This window comes from Falco naumanni, chromosome 8 (genome assembly GCF_017639655.2).
Source record: "Falco naumanni isolate bFalNau1 chromosome 8, bFalNau1.pat, whole genome shotgun sequence".
Taxonomy (NCBI): Eukaryota; Metazoa; Chordata; class Aves; order Falconiformes; family Falconidae; genus Falco; species Falco naumanni.
Genome location: NC_054061.1, coordinates 18,800,447 through 18,819,002, shown reverse-complemented (window position 1 = coordinate 18,819,002; position 18,556 = coordinate 18,800,447). Strand labels below are relative to the sequence as shown.

Genomic DNA, 18,556 nt, shown 5'->3' with positions numbered 1-18,556 from the left:
AAGGGATAGACAAGGAAGGAGAGGCGGTGGGTAGCCCTGTATCTTAGAGAGCCTTTTGATTGCCTAGAGCTTAATGATGGTGACTACAGGGTTGAGTGATTATGGGTAAGAAGTGGCGGGAAGGCAAACAAGGCAGATAGCGTGGTGGGAGTCTGTTGTAGACCACCCAACCAGGATGAAGAGGCAGATGAAACACTCCATAAGCAGCCGGGAGAAGACTCACAGTCGCTAGCCCTTGTTCTCGGGGGGCACCCAACTTACCAGATGTCTGCTGGAAATACAGCACAGCAGAGAGGGGACAGTCCGGGAGGTTCCTGCAGTGTGTGTGGAAGAGAACTGCCCAACACGGCTGGTGAATGAGCTGGCTGGGGGAGACACCCACTGGACTCGTTGTTTGTGAACAGAGAAGGACTTGGGGGTGATGTGAAGGCTGGAGGCCAGGATCACAAAACAGTAAAAGTTTTTGCTTCTTGGAGAAGGAGGGGGGTCAGCAGAACTTCTGCCTTGGCCTCCCTGAGGGCAGACTTTGCCTGTTTAGGTGTCTGGTGGACAGAGTCCCTTGGGAGACAGTCCTGAGGGGCCAAGGTGTTCAGGAAGGCTGGACATTCTTCAAGAAGGGAAACTTCAAGGCTCAGGAGCAGGCTGTGCCCATGAGCTGAAAGCCCAGCAGCGGGGCAGACGGCCTGGATGAACAGAGAGCTCTGGCTGGAACTGGGGGACAAAAGGAGAGTTTATGATCCTTGGAAGAAGGGGCAGGCAGCTCGGGAGGGCTGCAAGGGTGTCACGAGGTTATGCAGGGAGAAAATTAGAAGGGCCAAAGCCCAGCTAGAGCTTAACCTGGCTACTGCTGTAAAAGACATTAAAATTTTTTTTCTAAATACATTAGAAACAAAAGGAGGGCTAAGGAGAATCTCCATCCTTTATTGGATGTGGAGGGAAACATAGGCATAAAGGATGAGGACAAGGCTGAGGTGCTTAATGACTTATTTGCCTCAGCCTTTGACAGTAAGACCAGTTGTTCTCAAGGTCTCAGCCCCCTGAGCTGGGTGACAGGGATGGGGAGTGGAACGAAGCCCCCATAATCCAAGGAGAAATGGTCCGTGACCTGCTACACCACTTAGACACACACCAGTCTCTGGGGATGGCTGGGATCCACACGTCTGGCTGGGCGGCCGGGCCAGAGAGCGGTGGGGAATGGAGTCACATCCCGCTGGCGCCGGGCACTCGGGGGGTTCCCAGGGCTCAGGGCCGGGGCCCGTCCCTTGAACATCTTTACTGAGGGGCTGGGCGAGGGGACGGGGCGCACCCCCAGGCGGGTTGCAGGGACACCAGGCTGGGGGACAGCTGATGTGCTGGGGGCAGGAGGCTCTGCAGAGGGACCTGGGCAGCCCGGCCCAGCTGGAGGAGGTTCAACAAGGCCGAGTGCCGGGTCCTGCCCCGGGGGCACAACAGCCCCCCCAGCGCTGCGGGCTGGGGCAGGGGGCTGGGAACTGCCCGGAGGGAAGGGGCTGGGGGGGGCTGGTGGCCAGCTGGGCAGGAGCCAGCAGCGTGCCCGGGTGGCCAAGGAGGCCAGCAGCACCCTGGCTCGTAGCCGGGACAGCGTGGCCAGCAGGGCCAGGGCAGTGCCCGACCCCTGTGCTCGGCCTCACGGCCAGAGGGACATGGAGGGGCTGGAGCGTGTCCAGAGCCGGGCACGGGGCTGGGGAAGGGGCTGGGGCACAAGTGCTGGGAGGGGCGGCGGGGGGAACTGGGGGGGTAGTCTGGAGAAGGCTCCGGGGGGACCTTATCGCTCCCCACAGCTGCCTGACAGGGGCTGTAGGCAGGGGGGGTCGGTCTCTTCTCCAGGTAACAAGTGACAGGACAAGAGGAAACGGCCTCAAGTTGCACCAGGGGAGGTTTAGGTTGGCTATTAGGAAAAATTTCTTCACTGAAAGGGTGGTCAAGCCCTGGAACAGGCTGCCCAGGGTGGTGGTGGAATCACCATCCCTGGAGGTGTTTAAACAAACACACAGATGTGGTGCTTAGGGACATGGTTTAGTGGTGGACTTGACTGTGCTGGGTTAATGGATTGGACTCTGTGATCTTAAAGGGCTTTTCCCACCTAAATGATTCTACTCACCCACGCGGCTGATGTATCAGTCCTCACCAGATTCTGTTTGGACATTGCTGTTCCATAAGGCTGTTTGACTTGAGAAGGGGGGATGTGGGGGTGTTTTCAGGTGAAATGTCAGCAGGATGCTGATATACAGCTCTAGTTTCCCATAGTCCATCCTGGAGACCAGGACAGATCTGCTTCCCCAGCCCCCGGCCAGGCCAGGAGCTTTGATGAGAATGAGCTCTGAGAGTTTGAGCAATCTAAAATCATGGAGGTCTCTAGTTTTTTTTAAAGAAGTGAATGTGGATGGCACCTTATCTGACAGAGTCCCCTGCACTTGCTCGCACGTGCTCTAGGTCAGGTATGGTGTTGGCCCTGGCATATATATTTATATATATAAAGCGCCTATCACCATATTAATAAACATTCTTTGGAACCATTCTTGATGGCAGAGGTCCCAGGTGAACAGGGTATCTGCATGTGCCTTCTTACCTCACACAAGAAAGAAATTTTATCTGCTCCAATTAAGAGATAGGAATCTTCCCTGTCACACAGCATTGCAAACTATAATTTATTATCTGTTTCTGCATTAGCACTTGTGTAGATTTCCCCTGTCATTCGACTGTGTGTGTTCAGAGGCACATGTGCCCTCCCAAGCTCAGGCTCAGGTTTCCGGCTTTAACTCCTGCCTTCCATAAATGTTATTTCTGTATCATCAGTAGTACCTCTGTTTCTGCTATTCCAGAATCCATAATGAATTAAAATAATTTGTTCTTCAGATCATCTTTTAAGTCCTTGATGGTGATGTTATTCAATTGATCAGCTTAAGTAAGGCTCCTGGAGCTCCCTATGGTATGAAGCCTGTCCTCAATCGCTAATTTTGATCTGGGCTTCAGGTAGAATGCTATATAATGGTATTTTGGCATCCAATTTGTATACCAGCCACTGGAAATGTAATTTGCATGTGTTTCACAAGGAAGGCTTAAACTGTTAGAATACTTTAAAGAAACGGCCAGGTTTTCTAATGATTTGAATAGGTTTTCAGTTGGACTTTGGGAAAGAAAAGATGGGGGACTGAGCCTTTGCAATGATTAACTGGCCACCTGCCTCTCTAAGGAGCACCCTCCATGGTGACTTCTGGAGGATGCTGTGTGCTCTGTGCCTTTTCCAGCCGTGCAGGACATCTGGATACCGTATGTGAGACTTGCTCTTGGTGCCTGCAGGTGCTGAAGAATCTTAGCTGTAAATGTACTTGTCTGCAGTCTCTTGCATTAAGAGGCAAGTTGTCACTTGAAATAATTCCTGAAATTATGATGCTGTAAGATTTTAATAGTTTAAGTGTTAGCATTTCTGGCCACTTTGAAGAGGTCCCATAGCCAAACTCTTTCCTGGTCAGTGTTTTAACATCAGTCCATAGATGCTGAGTGTCCTAGAGACCTAGGTTTTGGGCTGTCTTTGCACACTCACATGTGTCACCTTCTAGGAGACACTATGAATCTGTGGATGTGGTTGAGCTACCGTGAGATTAGCTTTAGGTGTTAACCATCAGCATCTCATCTACTCCTCAGTGTTTGTCCATGCTTGCTTTTCCCCTGGAGTAAAAGTAGATCAACTTTTCTTCTTAGGGCAACAGACAGCTATGAAGTGCTGTAAACTGAATTTACACAATGGTGTAAATTGTGTTTATCTCTCTATAACTTCTCTGTGTACCCACACCCCTTGAAAGATTTCATACCGAGATGGATCCACCACACTATACAGGGGACTTGAAGGGAAAAGCTATGTATGATTCATGATACAGGACTCTTATCCTCAGAGTTGGATGATTTTACCTCTTCCCATCAGTTTACATGGAGCAGCTAGCCTATTGCACAATAAGCCAAGCCAGCACTAGTTTCAAAACACGTGAGATCTAGCATACCTTGAATCAGGAACCACAGGTTTAAATCTTGTATCTCAATTTCAGACAACGTGCAGCAAGTCAAAGTTTGTCCTTCTGAACAGAAAGGTAATACAACACGTATCTGAAAAAATGTGCAAAAACCAAACCAAGCAACAGTTATAGCTAAACTGAGATATTCTCTTCGCCAGCTGAGAGAAATGCCTTTTCGAGGGAGCAGTGCTAAGATGTTGGGTGGCTGTCTGCCTCATCTGCTGGGGGATGGAAGGGACATTTGTTGAGGAGTTGGCCAGTTCCCTCGGGAGTCTAACTGCATGCAACTTTCTCTCTCTTCTCCAAGGATGGCTCAGGAATGATGCCCTCCCTAAGTCTGTGCCAGCCTTTGAAAACTTATGTGGCTCCACGTCTAACTCAAGTAGTTTAATTCATAGTAAAATAACCCATTTTCACTCATTGCAACCATGTTTTATTATCTATTGTGTTACAGAAAAGACTGATTTCAGGAACTGTTGGTTACCTCGTGTTAATGTGTTGACATTTGCTTGTCTAAAGAAATACCTGAAGCTCCCCTTCCCAGCACGACTCATTTCTTATATTTCTATCTGAAGAAAATACCTTTATTTTATCTGTATATGGAACTTAGTTTGGTTTCTGAATGTCATACAGAGACATAATTTGCTTGGACTGCAAAACGTAAGCCTTTAAAGTACACATACCGAGTACTTAAGGCAGTTATAGTGTCCTCGTTTCCTGGGAAGCACGACTCTACTCATTAGGTGCAAGTCACCTAGACTGAAAAGCCACTGGTCATTCCCTCAGGTCATCAGCTTCACTCCGGCAGCTCCAATTACCTTAGCAGAATAGTATCACCCATAACAACCTAAGTAAATCAGGAAGTCACCGAACAAGGGAAGTAATTACAGCTTCTTTCAGTACTGAGAAAGCAACCTGTTCTTTTACGATCCATCAAAACCATGTGTTTGCCTTTAGTGGTTAAAATAAAGGGTGTGCAATTTGGGAATAATCCAGCTATGAAGTTTCCCTAGTAATTGGCAAGTCCTGAAAGTTATTCACTTTTGCAATTTAAAGGTGGTGAGCACGAGATTAATTTAATTTTCTTTTAGATTAGTCTTTAAGGGACACTACAAAACCAAAGAATGACATTTTCAAATGGTGAACCCACATTTCACCCATTTAACATCAAGACTTATTTTGTTAACTACCTTTAAATTTTATTTATGATGTGATTTACTCATGCTGTAAACCAGAATGTCAGTCACTGTAGCTGTATCAAATATTCAGAATTCGAAAAATATTTACAGCTTTCAAAAAAAGGTCTAGCATGTTACTCAACCCTAATAGTAGTATTATCAGTTTACGCAACTCACTCTTGTTTTTCAGTCTTCATTTCAACACACCCATTTGATTCAGATTCAACTGATTCTAGGCGAAAAAGTATTTGTTTGCAATAAGTCTACATGCAATTTTATAAAGCACTTTTCAAATGGTCAGGGCACAAGCATATGTCATTGGTTTAATGGGGGGAGCTTCTGTAAACCTCAGCATGAACCATCTATTCTTCTTTGAAATGAAAAGTCTGATCACACATTGTACTTAGCGCTGTGCTTAGACTGAGCATATGACTAATCTGGCTGAAATCAGTGGGATGACTCAAAATGTTTAAAATTATGTGCATCCCTGCCCCAGGGCCAAGACACAGGACTTTTAATGCTTGGGGGGAATTTTTTTCACCTAAATTACAGTTCATTCACTCTTTTCTCTGGAAGACACTTTAAACAGAAGAATAACAAATAGAATATTGCTCTTGACCTTTAGTAAGGAGAGTATCTAAAGGTTACAACTCAATGTTAATTTGAAAACCCAGTTAGATCATGATGTTACATTGTTCTGCATTTATTCGATATTTGTGTGACAAATTTTCAATGTCCTTTATATCATATAATTTACTTGACAGAAGTGGCCTCTTTTTTCTGTTAAGGAACTATCTACAGATCTCTGCCTCTTTCTCAGGTGTGTTTGTTGCTGTTGAAGCAAATGGCCATATCTCCAGTAGGCTGTGACCAAGCACTGAACCGTGGAGACACAACCCTGAGATGAGGCAGTTGCTGTTCCTGAGAATGAATTAAAACCTAAGTAAGCGCTTTCATGCTCAGACCTCTGTGAGGGTAGGTCTGCACCTTCCCAACAAATCATCCTTCAGTTTCCAATATGCCAAGATCTTCCTACTGCTGGAAAATTTGTGCTATGTTATGTGTATTTTTCAGTTGTCGGTAAAATGTTTTGAGTTTTTTGCTCTAAACCAGGCACAAAGGTCTTACTGAACTAAAAGCAAGGGCAGTATCTGCTTGGGGCAGCACTACTGGCTGCTAATAAAATTTTAGAGAGAAAAGGAAAATGATAGCATCCTTTGTTGCTGAGCTGTTTCCAAAGGCTCTGCAATCCTCTCTGCTCCCCACACGCTCCTCTGTGCCGGGGTTTTCCCAGACCCGCTGTATGTTCACTGATTCATCCTCTCCATTGCCGAGACACCTAAACATTTCCAAAGGAAGGCAAAAAACCAGGTCAGCAGAGTGGAAGTAACCAAGGAAAAAAACACATACGCTTGTATTGGGAGAAAAGTCAGAAGAAAAAAAAATACAGTAAAGTGGGATTTAAAAAAAAAAAAGAAAAAGAAAAAAGAAAACATCCCCAGAGTGGATTTGAAAACCAATGTCTGACAGCTATAGTATATTCGGTGTCTAACATCCCAGTGGCTCAATGAGAAAAGCAAAGCTAATGGTACAGAATCTGAAAATCCCATGTCTGAGCTATTTTGGGTTTACTCAACAGACCTACTAAAATATAGCTGCACTCTAATTATGTTTGTCCCTTAAACCATTGGGGAGCAGTCTAACTTGAGACACAAGCTAAGGTGTCACGGAAAAGATGTCAAAATACTCTCTGGTAGAAAGCAAGTGCTCCCTGTTGTGTGCTTGTCCCTCTACAGCCTGAACAAAGGCCACCACTCCAGCCGTGCATCCCTAGGCAGGTCTGCAGGACTTCCAAGGGAATAACTGGAGTTCTGCATAGACCAGCCTGACCAGCAGAAACCTACTGAACTGATGAGGGAGAATATCCTTTTTGTTGCCTCCTATTAGCTCATACCTTTGACCCTTTCCCTGTTCTTTTCCAGATTTTGTTTTTCAAAGTAGCTGCCCATACAGCTGGTGGTATGTGGCTCACATGCTCACAGCGGTGGGTTCCTGATCTCAAAATGTGGACATTCCAGGCCAAAAACATTTCAGACCTAACTCCACAAGCATTTATTGGCTCCTTCAGGACCGTGTTGCAGCCTGCACCAAGTACCCATGAACACACAGCTAGCTGATCCTGCCACCAGCATCCCATCGAACTGGAGTGATCACAGCCATGGCAAACAAACTGCATGCAGATTGATTTCACTCTCATTTTTGCAGCTCAAGCCAACTGGGAATGTAAACCGCACTGACCAAGGAAAGTTGGGGAAATTGCCAGTGAATGCAGAAAAAAGAAAAGGAAGGAAGATGTGGAAAGCAGGAGGTAAGAAAATGAAAGCTGTTTATTTAATACTCAACATGCTGATTTGGGTCAGGCCTTGCAAAGCAGTCCCATGTCTACAGAAGTGACATTCCCTTTAGTAGAGGATAAGACCTCAGATCAGTCTTTCAGTCTCTGGGTGGGGATTAGCTGGATTAATCATTTGGCAGAGACACCAGGTGGGTACAGAAGTTAAAACTCACCTATCGGTGCCATTTTGGGGGGTTGGTTCAACCCACTGTACAGTATGGTGCCGGCAAGGAAATCACAACTCACATCTAGATTCAGATGGGAAGGAAAATACAAACCTCCAGAACGCCTTTCCCCCACATTTTCCATGTTCAGACCAAAGGGCTGGTTTTGACTCTATGAAGGTAAACTTAGTCCTCTAGAGGGCATGGTTACACTGATTATATATTTAATAATTAACCAGTACTACCTTGGCTATCTGTTCACTTTTCCTGGTGTAAATCAGGAGTCAATGAACTGACACAGGTAGAGTTTCATTGTCTTTAAACCTTGTTGTAAGGTTTTCCATATAATCTGTCTTCTTGAGGGGGCTGATCCTTGTATGGGCCAGAAGGTTTGGGTTTGATCCTTGGGGAAACTTTCCAAAAGGTAGCTGTAATTCTTTCCTTGCTACCAAACTCCAGTGTGAAAATCAGCGAATCTATTCTTCACATGTGTTTTTGCTCCTGCTTTGGTTAATCCCAGCATCCCTCGGTAGTAGCCTCGTCTGAGTCATCTGATTAGTAGCACAGTATGGGCTTACTGTCCATCTTCTCAGAAAGCATGGCAGCTCCAGACACTAGATGGCAATTATTTGTGTTTGGGCAATCTGCTGGTTGATCTTATTCAGCCAAATTTCAGAGTTAACAAAATCGTGCAGATGTAAATATGGCCACCATCTGTCTTACTGCGTGTGTTTCCCTGGTGTGTGAACAGAGCAGAGGTTTGAATCGGGGGCCTCATAATGCAAAGGAAGATGCTACACTAGCTGATCCAAAACCCACCTCCTCCACTGAGGTAGCACAAACTGTGCAAAGCCCTTTTAATCTGGAAGTCACATCTTTGTAGAGTTTACACTAGGTTCACTTGTCTGTATTGCAAACACCTGCATTTTATTCAGTTTTACAATATTTAAATCCCCTTATAAAATAAACGGCTACTTGCTGGAACGTTATCCATGCTGTATGTCCAAGATCTGATGAATTTAAAAGCTATTTTCTAAGATGCATTGGAGAAAGAGAAGGACTGGAAACAGCCATCAGCTAGTGTTACAGATAGAGAAGTATGTCTATTTTTTGTGGCTTCCTTCAGATTCTGAGTACATTCCACACGCATAACATGTTAAGATTTCTTTCTTGGGTCATTCATAGTGCCAAACCAACACCTAGGAGCTCAGAAGCGCGTTAATCTGTGCTAATCTGTTATCATCACTGAGCTGTGCCACACAGTATCCCTTTACTTCTTTAGTTACACTTGGAAGTCATCCTCAGCCATCACATCCTCCTTGTACTGGACCATGATGATTATGGTCTTACACTTTCTCAATTTGCTCATGAGAAAAAAATCCATGTTGCTTTTTTTAGATTTCTTTCTCACGGCTGAGGAAATTATGTTCTTAGCTGGTTTAAAAGATATCTGCTGGCCTGTGGATGAACCAGATTCCTTGGGTTGAATCTACACTTCCCATTTTAACATGAAGCTTACAAAGGCTGGGCTGCCCTTCACTCGGGCTGACCCTGCTCACAAACATTGGCCAGTGCCAATATGCTTTTTTTGCCTCCCACAGCTTTGTTGTTAGCAGGTTTGTAGGAAGAATATGGTCTAGAAGAGAGTCTAGTCCCAGAAATTTTGTGCTAACCTGATGATTGACCTTTCTCTGAAAATGGATTAAGGTGTTCTGAGTGGTATTGTAGATCTCTCTTTTACTGCCAGAAGCTATACACTGTAGGTCAGGTTTGTGAAACAGCTAAAATAGCATTGCTCCTGGAAAATTCAGGCTGGATTTTTACACACAAGAAAACACCTCTTCATAGCTTAGTTTTTAATACAGATTAGAATTTACTGGATGCAACCAGTGAAACTTTCATTCTCTGTTTTAGGATGGAAGCCAGGCAAAACTCTCCTTCAATATAGAAAAAATGATGTAATTTTCTTTTCTCCCTTTTGTCTTCATTTTCAGCTAATATTTGGGTTTAACGGCAGGAAGGATTTCCTGTGAGAACTAAGCTAGTGCAGATCTTCAGCTGATTTCTTTGTGCTCAGCCTGCTCACCTCTCCATATCCACTTGCTGTTTCTGATCTTACTTCAGAAGTTTTGGGGGTGGATGTGATCTGTGTTTAGATCAGTAGGTCCCTGGCCTTAGACACTTCCACTCTGTTACAGTGCTAATGCTATTATGAGCGTTAAAAATAACAATAGAAACTAGTTATGCAAAGCACATTCTGAAGCTGCAGTTACATGGCCAGAGGTACTCCGATTAGCTCATTTACAGCTGATCCAGATACCTCAGCATTATGCTGTAGTCTGCGGTGTAGACATCCCTTGACACTGCTGTGGGCTGGATGTACTTACATAATTTTTTGCAGCATACATGAAAATGCAGCATGAAGGCTATTAGAGAGGAAGGAGGGGGTTGGAACAGGGCAGTGTTGGCTTCAATGCTGGACATGCCGTCTCAGATCATTGTTACTGCAGCCATTTTACTCTAATTCATCCATATCAACCAGTTTTAGGTCTTTTTAGCATTTCACTCTTGCCATCACGCTGAAGAAGGCTTTGGCCACGCTTCATTATGCTTGGCTGGTGTCAGCGAAGGAGTGAGTGACACTGTTATCCAAGTCTATCTCTCTACCACAACGCAGACAGCCAAGCGCTGTTGGCCCCAATGGATATTGCTCAGCAGATCTTTGTCAGGCTTGTTCAAACAAGATACGTTACCACTGACCTACCAGCTAAAAGTTCATGCCTCTGACTCCAGGATACTTCTTGTATTGGTGTCATTTGTTCATTGAAATAATTAGTTATTGTACGATTATCACATTAAGAGGGATTTTTGTTTTGTTTTGTTTTACGAAGAATGGCATTCTTCTTGCTATCAGATGCTGGGTAGGTAGTTTATTCTTTTGCTTTCTATTCCAGTGTGGGTTTGGGTTCATGAAAATGAGAGAATCTAAGCCTTGAATAGAGCCAGCTGCTTACAAACCTCCCCAAGCCTTTGCCAATTTAATTCATTGCTGGCTAATGCAGCTCAGGATTCTTTTAAGTGAAAGGTGCCAATCACGCAGAATTACACAGTGGTTTTAAACAAAGCCAACTCACCTGTTTGCTGGAGTCTTGAATCAGACCACCAAACGCATTTTCACTTATGCCTAGAAATGAGCCAAACCCACAGAGTCCAGATCCAAATCTGGCTTCAGGCTCTCACGGTTGGATTCTGATGGACTCTACAGCTTCTTTACTTAGATCTCCATGAGGACACCAAAGAGTAACTTCAGATTAGACCTCTGAGGCATGACAGAACATCCAGTCCTGGTTCAGAACCACCACAGAGCATGGCCTAACCCACTTTTCACTCTCTAGAAAAATGAGTTTACAGATTTTGTTCTGATCTACTTTTGACGACTTTGGGGCTTTTACTTTTCATGTCCTTAGTTCCCAGATCTATACAGGATCCTAGATCAATTCAAGCATTTCACATTCAAACTGATGGTGGTCCATCTAATTTTCACAATTCTTTCTTTACACATAGAACAGCATGCATTTTGGATCTGACATCTGAAACAGCTCATTTTCTTCATATTTCTTGACTGAATTCAGGGGAGCTGGCTGTGCTGGGACTGCAAGGAGGAAGGTTAAATTTCATCAAGCCTTTTTTCATAGAAAATTTAAGAACTAGCATTTGCTAGTGCATGTCATTTGCATCTGTTGGATCTCAGATTCAAATCTGACAGGAAGAACAAAACTCTTCATCTTTCCAAGACAAAGGCACTACCTACTGTCCAGTCCACTGCACTGAATTATTTCATGGGACATCTTCAAAGTCCAAGTCTTGTCATCTTTGTAGAAACACCGTAAGAGAACATAAAACTTTTCACAAGGGTGTTTGTCTTAAAATCTACATTCTAAACATTTCAGTGATCCATCAGAAAGTATTGGCAAGCAGACACCTAGCATAGTGTTGAGGGGTGGTAGCTATCCTGTAAAAAAATTAGAAGTGGAGTGTGATTTCTTCAAGCCCAGCAGCTCTGCAGAGGGGTGCGTGTGGAGGTTCCCTGGGAACAGAGGTCAGGCATGTGGCTATAGGTCTGTGGAACTCTAGCATTTCCGAGTCGAAATTGTTATTGCTATGTTTTTAAATTTCCTTTCAAGTTCCTAATTACCAACAGCCAAACCAAACTAGCTTGAAGCCCTAAGTCTCTCTGTCCATCCGCAGCCTAACAGCATTGCCAAGTAATACTCTGTTACACTACTTAGTACAAATTATTTTCTATCCCTTCAATGTATTTCTAGTCTGAAATAATACTTTTTCTTTTGCTTCTGTTTTTGCTTCTTTCTCCTTCAGTGACTTTGCCTCTGTGGAGGATGTCCTTTGACATCACAGATCAAGGACTAATTTTTTCAGGTCAGTTTGTGGGAATTTAGGTAAATAAGTGGGTATTCCCATAAATCATGTATTTTCAGAGGTCAGTGAAAGTGCATATATTTCCATTGCCTCTGGAGAGATTTTTAGCCTTAGCTTCTTGATAAATCAATTAAATTTCCTTTTGCTGACAAAGGTGAGAATAGCACTGTTTGCCAAATCATTGCATGCACATTTTGTGTGGGACTTTGAGAATGTGGCTGCCTTAATTGCATTCCCCAAAGAGGCCATCCTGAATGCCTTGCCTGGACCAAATTCCCACTGACTTCAGCAGCAGCTTGAGGTGTGGAAGGTAAGCACCAGCATGAGGGAAGTTAGCAGGCATGGAGTGCACTCAGGGCAGCAGCAGGAGGTTTGCATCCCAGGATAGATGCTTCTCTGCTGCTCCAGTTCCCCAGTCTTACCCAGACAGATGTGTCCCCAAGTCTCCTTGTCATGGTTTAACCCCAGCCAGCAACCCAGCACCATGCAGCCGCTCACTCACTCCCCCCTCACTCGGAGGGATGGGGAGGAGAATTGGAAAGGAATGTAAAACTCAAGGGTTGAGATGAGAACAATTTAATAGGTAAAGCAAAAGCCACGCGTGCAAGCAAAGCAAAGCAAAGAATTCATTCGTTGCTTCCCATGGGCAGGCAGGTGTTCAGCCACCTCCATGAAAGCAGGGCTCCATCATGTGTAACGGTTGCTTGGGAAGACAAACACCATAATGCTGGATGTCCCCACTCTCCTCCTTCTTCCCCCAGTTTATATACTCAGCATGATGTCATATGGCATGGAATACCTCTCTGGCTAGTTTGGGTCACCTGTCCTGGCTGTGTCCCCTCCCAATTTCCCGTGACCCCCAGCCCTCTGGCTGGCAGGGACCAAGAAACTGAAAAGTCCTTGATTTACTATAAACATCACCCAGCAACAAGTAAAGCCATCAGCATGTTATCAGCATTGTTCTCACACCAAACTCAAACCACAGCACTGCACCAGCTGCTAAGAAGAAAATTAACTCTACCCCAGCTGAAGCCAGGACAGTCCTTCAGCCCTAATGCGTGCATATGGGCACCACTCCCCTCGCAGCCTTCCCCCGGCTGGAAACACAACTGACTTTCATAAGAGAAGAAATTATTTCTGCATGAAATGGAAAGGACCTGAGTGCAGAATAAGGATAGTGAAGTAAGGCATGCTGTCTCCAAAACGAGTTAAAAAAATACAGATGTAGAAACAGGTGTTCAGGATATGTCTTTCCCACCTTACATCCTTGTCCAAGCTAATCCACATTTGAGGACACAAAATAGTGTAAGCATTCCTCCTTCTCCCAATACAACTGCATTCATTCTTCCATCCCACAGCTTTCAGCACCAGGCATATTCCATCCACACAGAGCATAGCTTGCATACCTCCTCAACCACAAACACACATCCTACTCATAGTCTTCCATGTTTGCAAGTGCAGAGCGAGTAGAGAATATTATACTTCATTTAGATATTGACTGTTGCTCCAAGGTATGCGTATTAAGCAGAAGAACCTCTTCATCTTGCATGTTCTTCTCGGTCACAGAAGTCCAGACTGTACTGAATTGCTTCCTCTTCTTTAAAAATAATCTGTGAAATCAAGGGAGAAACTGTGATTAGACACTTGTTTCAGTTGCATAAAAATGAGTGTTACCTTCAGGTGGAAAAGACGTGTCTGGTCGCATGTAGATCTAGTCCACAAGTGCTGTACTCACCAAATTAAAAGTTCTTCTGAGACAAAAGACAAGTCACAGTGTTTTCTGTAGCCCAACTGATATGCTTGGGCTCCTAATCTTGATCAGAGTGTTTTGAATGAAAATGATGAACAATTCAAACTAGTAATAGTAAGACATAACTATACTTTGGTTTCTTGCTTGGTTCCTGGGAGACAGACACTCAGGTGTGTATTGCAGCATAAATATGTATGGTTTATTCTTTGTGGTTTCAAGATATTGCAAAGGAGTCATCAAAAGGATGACATGTCAGGTAAGGAACTGTAGTCTTCACGGTGTTGATAGAGGCAGAAGGTTCACTAGAGCCCTAGGAATATCCCTTTCTCGTCATGGTATCATTAGTATCTGTACTAAAGCCTCCAGGATGAGGCTTATGAGATGGCTAATGCCTCTTCTAATACTGTACCTCTGCACTGCAGTAGCAGTATTGCCTCTGACCTTCAAAATGGCCAAGGCTCTTCTTGTTTACTTGCTCCTGGCTGCAGCACTAGTAGGATTTTCTTGTGTTTATGGCTATAGTGTATCCCAGAAAAGCCATTTGGGTGCCCAGGTCCCATGGGAATGCTGTCTGCCAGTTAGGTTGGGACTTTTTGCTTGTTTATGGGATGCAGCATTCGCTGTCAGCCTCTTTCAGTTCCTACTTAATCAAGCAAATGAGGAGGAGAGCCAACATTTTGCCTGTTGCCTCAGGCCTTTTTACCTCTCTCTGCCCACCAAGGTAGCTTTTCTTTAGCTTACACTTGAGGATCCGTATAACTGTCAGATTATTTCAAGTAATGTTGCTGATGTAATGATGAGATAAAAAATAAATTCAGGAAACGTAAATTTAAAGGTTACAAACTAATGGAAAGCCAGGAAATCAGAAAATTGCACTGATGGTACAAAGCCTTCAATGCCTGCAAGTCTGGAACTACCTTGCTGGATGGCACAGTGAAGAGAATGATAACAGAAGCCCCTTGGCACAGGGATGGGAGAGTTCTGTTGCAATCCCACACCTCCATCATCCTCTTCAAGAGGTGCATCTGAAGCTCTCACTTCAGTCTGCACCAGGTATGAGAGAGTAGAAAGGAAAAAGGAGGAAAAAGAATTAACTTGGTGTCTGTGGAAATACTACTCGTGAGTTTGCCCCAGCTGCCAGGCGTGGAAGTGGCTGACGGTGGCAGAAGGGCTGCAAGTTTTGTGCTTCAGCAGATTTTTAATTCTCATCGACTGATATTTTGCAGGAAGCTCTGAAGCGGTTCACAAGTCATCCAAACCTCCTCGCCCGTTCTCTTGGCATCCAGCACAGCTGCTGAGGGGTCTAAAGCTGGGCTGGAAATGTGCAGCCAGGGAGTCTCACCATTAATTCTACCATTTCACCCTCCAGATCTGACCTCTTTAAGCGTGATTTGATGTTTCTTTAAGCAACACCCCGTCTCTATGAAGAAATGCCAACAGAGGAGAAGTTTCAAGCTTGCTATTTTTATTTAAGCAGTTGGAACAGTATGGACATAATGTAAGTAACTGGACCAGCCAACGGGGTGTCTGTCAGTCAGTGACTCAGTCTTCAGATCAGACAGATGCAAGCCCATATAAACAGGTTCAGCCCAAAAGTCATGATAATAAATAATTTATTTTCGTACATTTCAAAACACCAGATACAGTAAAGTGAGTGTTTTCTTTGGAAGCAGGCATTACTGGTCGGCTGTATTTGCTTCCCGCACCAGCAATAACATGTTCTGAATGAGTGGAGGAAGACTCCGACCACCGTTCTGCCAGAGCGTACTTGGTTCTTGGTTGAAGGCTGCTGAGTCTTATGAAATCACTCCGAAATAAATTAATGCACTGTTTTGAGGTGCATGGCATCATCAGGTTTGCACTCCATCACTCAGAGCACTGGAGAAATGGAGTCAGCCAGGTGGGCATCTGGGGAAAGCTAACTTTTAAGGTGGTTTTTTTCTCATTATTGTGGGATTGCTGAGTCACTAAATGGAAAATGTCTCAGGGCGTTTAAAGATGATTTTAGGTCATGTGAACTGCCACATAAAACTGGGAAAAGGAATGTGGCCAGACACTCAGGTGAGGTGCAGAAACATGGAAGCTTGACAGGGAGTACTCTTATGGACACTGTCCTTCATCCAGACTCCTGTGCTGGACGCAGGCGCCATTCTTCTTGCAAAGCAGATCAGGGAGACTAACCAGGGGTCACCCTTTAATACAATCGCCTGCAGTTTGGAAGCATGATGCTTTGAGATCTTTTATGTCCTATCAGAGGATACTTAGAGGGACCTAAATAGATCACATGGTGATATTAAAGATGACCTCTTACGCAGGGCTGCTTTGGGCAGACCTGTGGTGCAAGCCCTCTGTTCCCTGGGACCCTGCTCCCTAAGCCAGAATGGAAGGTGCAAGCTGCAGAGTTCAGGGCTTGGGACTGCCTTGAGGAACATGCCAGAAGGAAACTCCTTGAGCAAAGATGAGACTGTTGCCCCCAGTCATCTTGTGAATCAGGGCTGGGCAGGATGGGAATACCGAAATACTCAAGACGAGGACAGCAGTTTGCTCCAAGGAGCCCACTGGGGCTCCAAGAGCAGTCAGTTACTGCAAGGCCAAACAGGCTGAGAAGAGCCTGACTGAATCTGCAGACACAGGAGTTTCATGTGAATGGAACAGACTGATCTGCAATGTTTTAGGGTTCATATCAGGTGGTCATGGAGTGTTTGAGAACCCCAGTGGTCTGACTTAAAACATTTTATTATCTCACTTGTTCACAGTGTTGCTGCCTACGCACTAGGTAAAATCCAGTATAGGAGCAAAAATATATGCGCAAAAATGTAGATAAGATTTCCAAATATTTCAAATGCTCTGTGTAGAACAGAATGCATCAGTGAGCTGGATACGATCTTGCTAGAAGAAAGGAAGAATAAAGCATGCAGTATCATAAGCAGCATATTCCAACATAAGTGGTCTCTCAGTCTTCTTACCCATGCACCTAACTTTGAGGACAAAATCTTTAGCAAATCTTTAGCAAATCTTTAGCCAAGATCTCTGTTTAATGTGGTCATTTGGGAAGACTTACAAATATATATTTATTTTTAATATCCTCTAGCTGTGCATGTGTTGTATTTGCCTGATCAAGGAGAAAATACAAACTGCTTTTCTCACGCAACTCCTGGGGTGACTTGGCAGATGTCTGCTGCACCTTTGGATGTAAACCTGGGGTGATGCATACCCTCATTTGCAGCAGCCCCATTCACATATTTGCATTTATAAATTGAGACATTGATCTGTCTCCATTTACAGATCAAATGCTCTAAGTTTACTAGTAAGAAGTGAAAAGCTTTTTGTAGCTGCTAACTCTGCAAACTCAGAGTGGGCTCTGCAAGTCAAAGCTGCTCATGTGTTTATTAGTAGTAGCAATGAAGGTCCATCGGGTTGATAAGCATAGAGATGACTTGTTTTCCCTGTATAGCCTACAATTACTTGTGAAAGTAGCCTTACAGAGCTGATGGGTAAGAAGGAGCGCTTTTTAATAGTCATCGCTCCCTCGGGTACAACCACACTTCCAACACCTGCAATGGCCAGTGAGCACCTCTGCCAACTAAAACACCTCTCTTCAGAAGAATAACTAATACGTTAGAATAACTATTAGAATAACTAATGCTTCTTTGAGAAGCAGAGGATTAGTTTCATGTATCCTAGAATAAAGCACCCAAAACGGTTTTGTTTGAGGCTTTTGGAAGAGGTGGAAGGAAGAGAGTTTGGAGCAGATTGTTTTCACTTAAGGTCCTTCATCGATGGGACAGGAGGGCACTTGCAGGATGGGGCACTGAAAAATAAATAGCAAAGCAGGTACAATCACTGACAAATACTCTTACAAGCCAGGCTGTCAGGCAGGAGGCTCCAAGCTATCAAATACTTTGTTAGTCTCAGCAAGTTGGTAAATAAAGAAAAGGTTCTTCCACATAAATCTTGGGAGCTGATCCTCACAAAGAGTGCTTTCAGCCTGAGCTCCGACTTCAATACTCTACGGCTGGGGGAGAGCACAGTGAGTCTTATTTACGCGTCCAGCAGCAGTTTATGACAGGCACCATCTCATCTCAAGGGTCTGACATATACATGCATCGTTGTCCAATTCGCAAATTCTTGCATCTAAAAGTTTAATAAGCTCTTCATTTGATTTCTTAATGTTTTTCAGAGAAAGTGAACGTTTTTCCTGGCAGAGCAGGGACTGTGAGCTCTTTTATCTGCACCCCATAAAGGGCTGGGATGTCTCTTTGAGCTTGGCCAATAATTTGAAAGTAATCCAGATTTTGTTTTTCCTGCAGGTTTAAATGAAAAGTGAATGTTTTAAGTATAGGAGTAAGAGTTTCATTGAATTTGGGAATACAACCCCAGCAGCAGCAGAGCTGTGGAAAAATTCAAGAAGTTATTAAAATGTTTAAAACTCGATTGTTTAGAAATTAGGCGCATAGCTTAAAAATGATGTTTTAGCAAAACCGGGTGAGTTACCTTTCCCATCATATATTACATTAAACGTCTGCCATATGTCCAGTCTTAGCTGGCCAGGAGCATTGCCAGGAGTATCCCCTGGTTGCCTCAAAACCCAGTAAATGACCACA

At 44.2% G+C, this 18,556-nt stretch overlaps 1 long non-coding RNA gene across 1 annotated transcript in view; it reads left to right on the top strand.

Annotated features, from left to right (window-relative positions):
- The window catches only part of LOC121092841, a 105,374-nt gene extending 97,801 nt beyond the window's left edge, over nucleotides 1–7,573 (top strand). The window contains exons 2-3 of the long non-coding RNA XR_005829395.1: nucleotides 6,027–6,149; nucleotides 7,472–7,573. This is a non-coding gene — a long non-coding RNA (uncharacterized LOC121092841). The remainder of the gene's footprint in view (nucleotides 1–6,026; nucleotides 6,150–7,471) is intronic.
- Nucleotides 7,574–18,556: the final 10,983 nt, after the last annotated feature.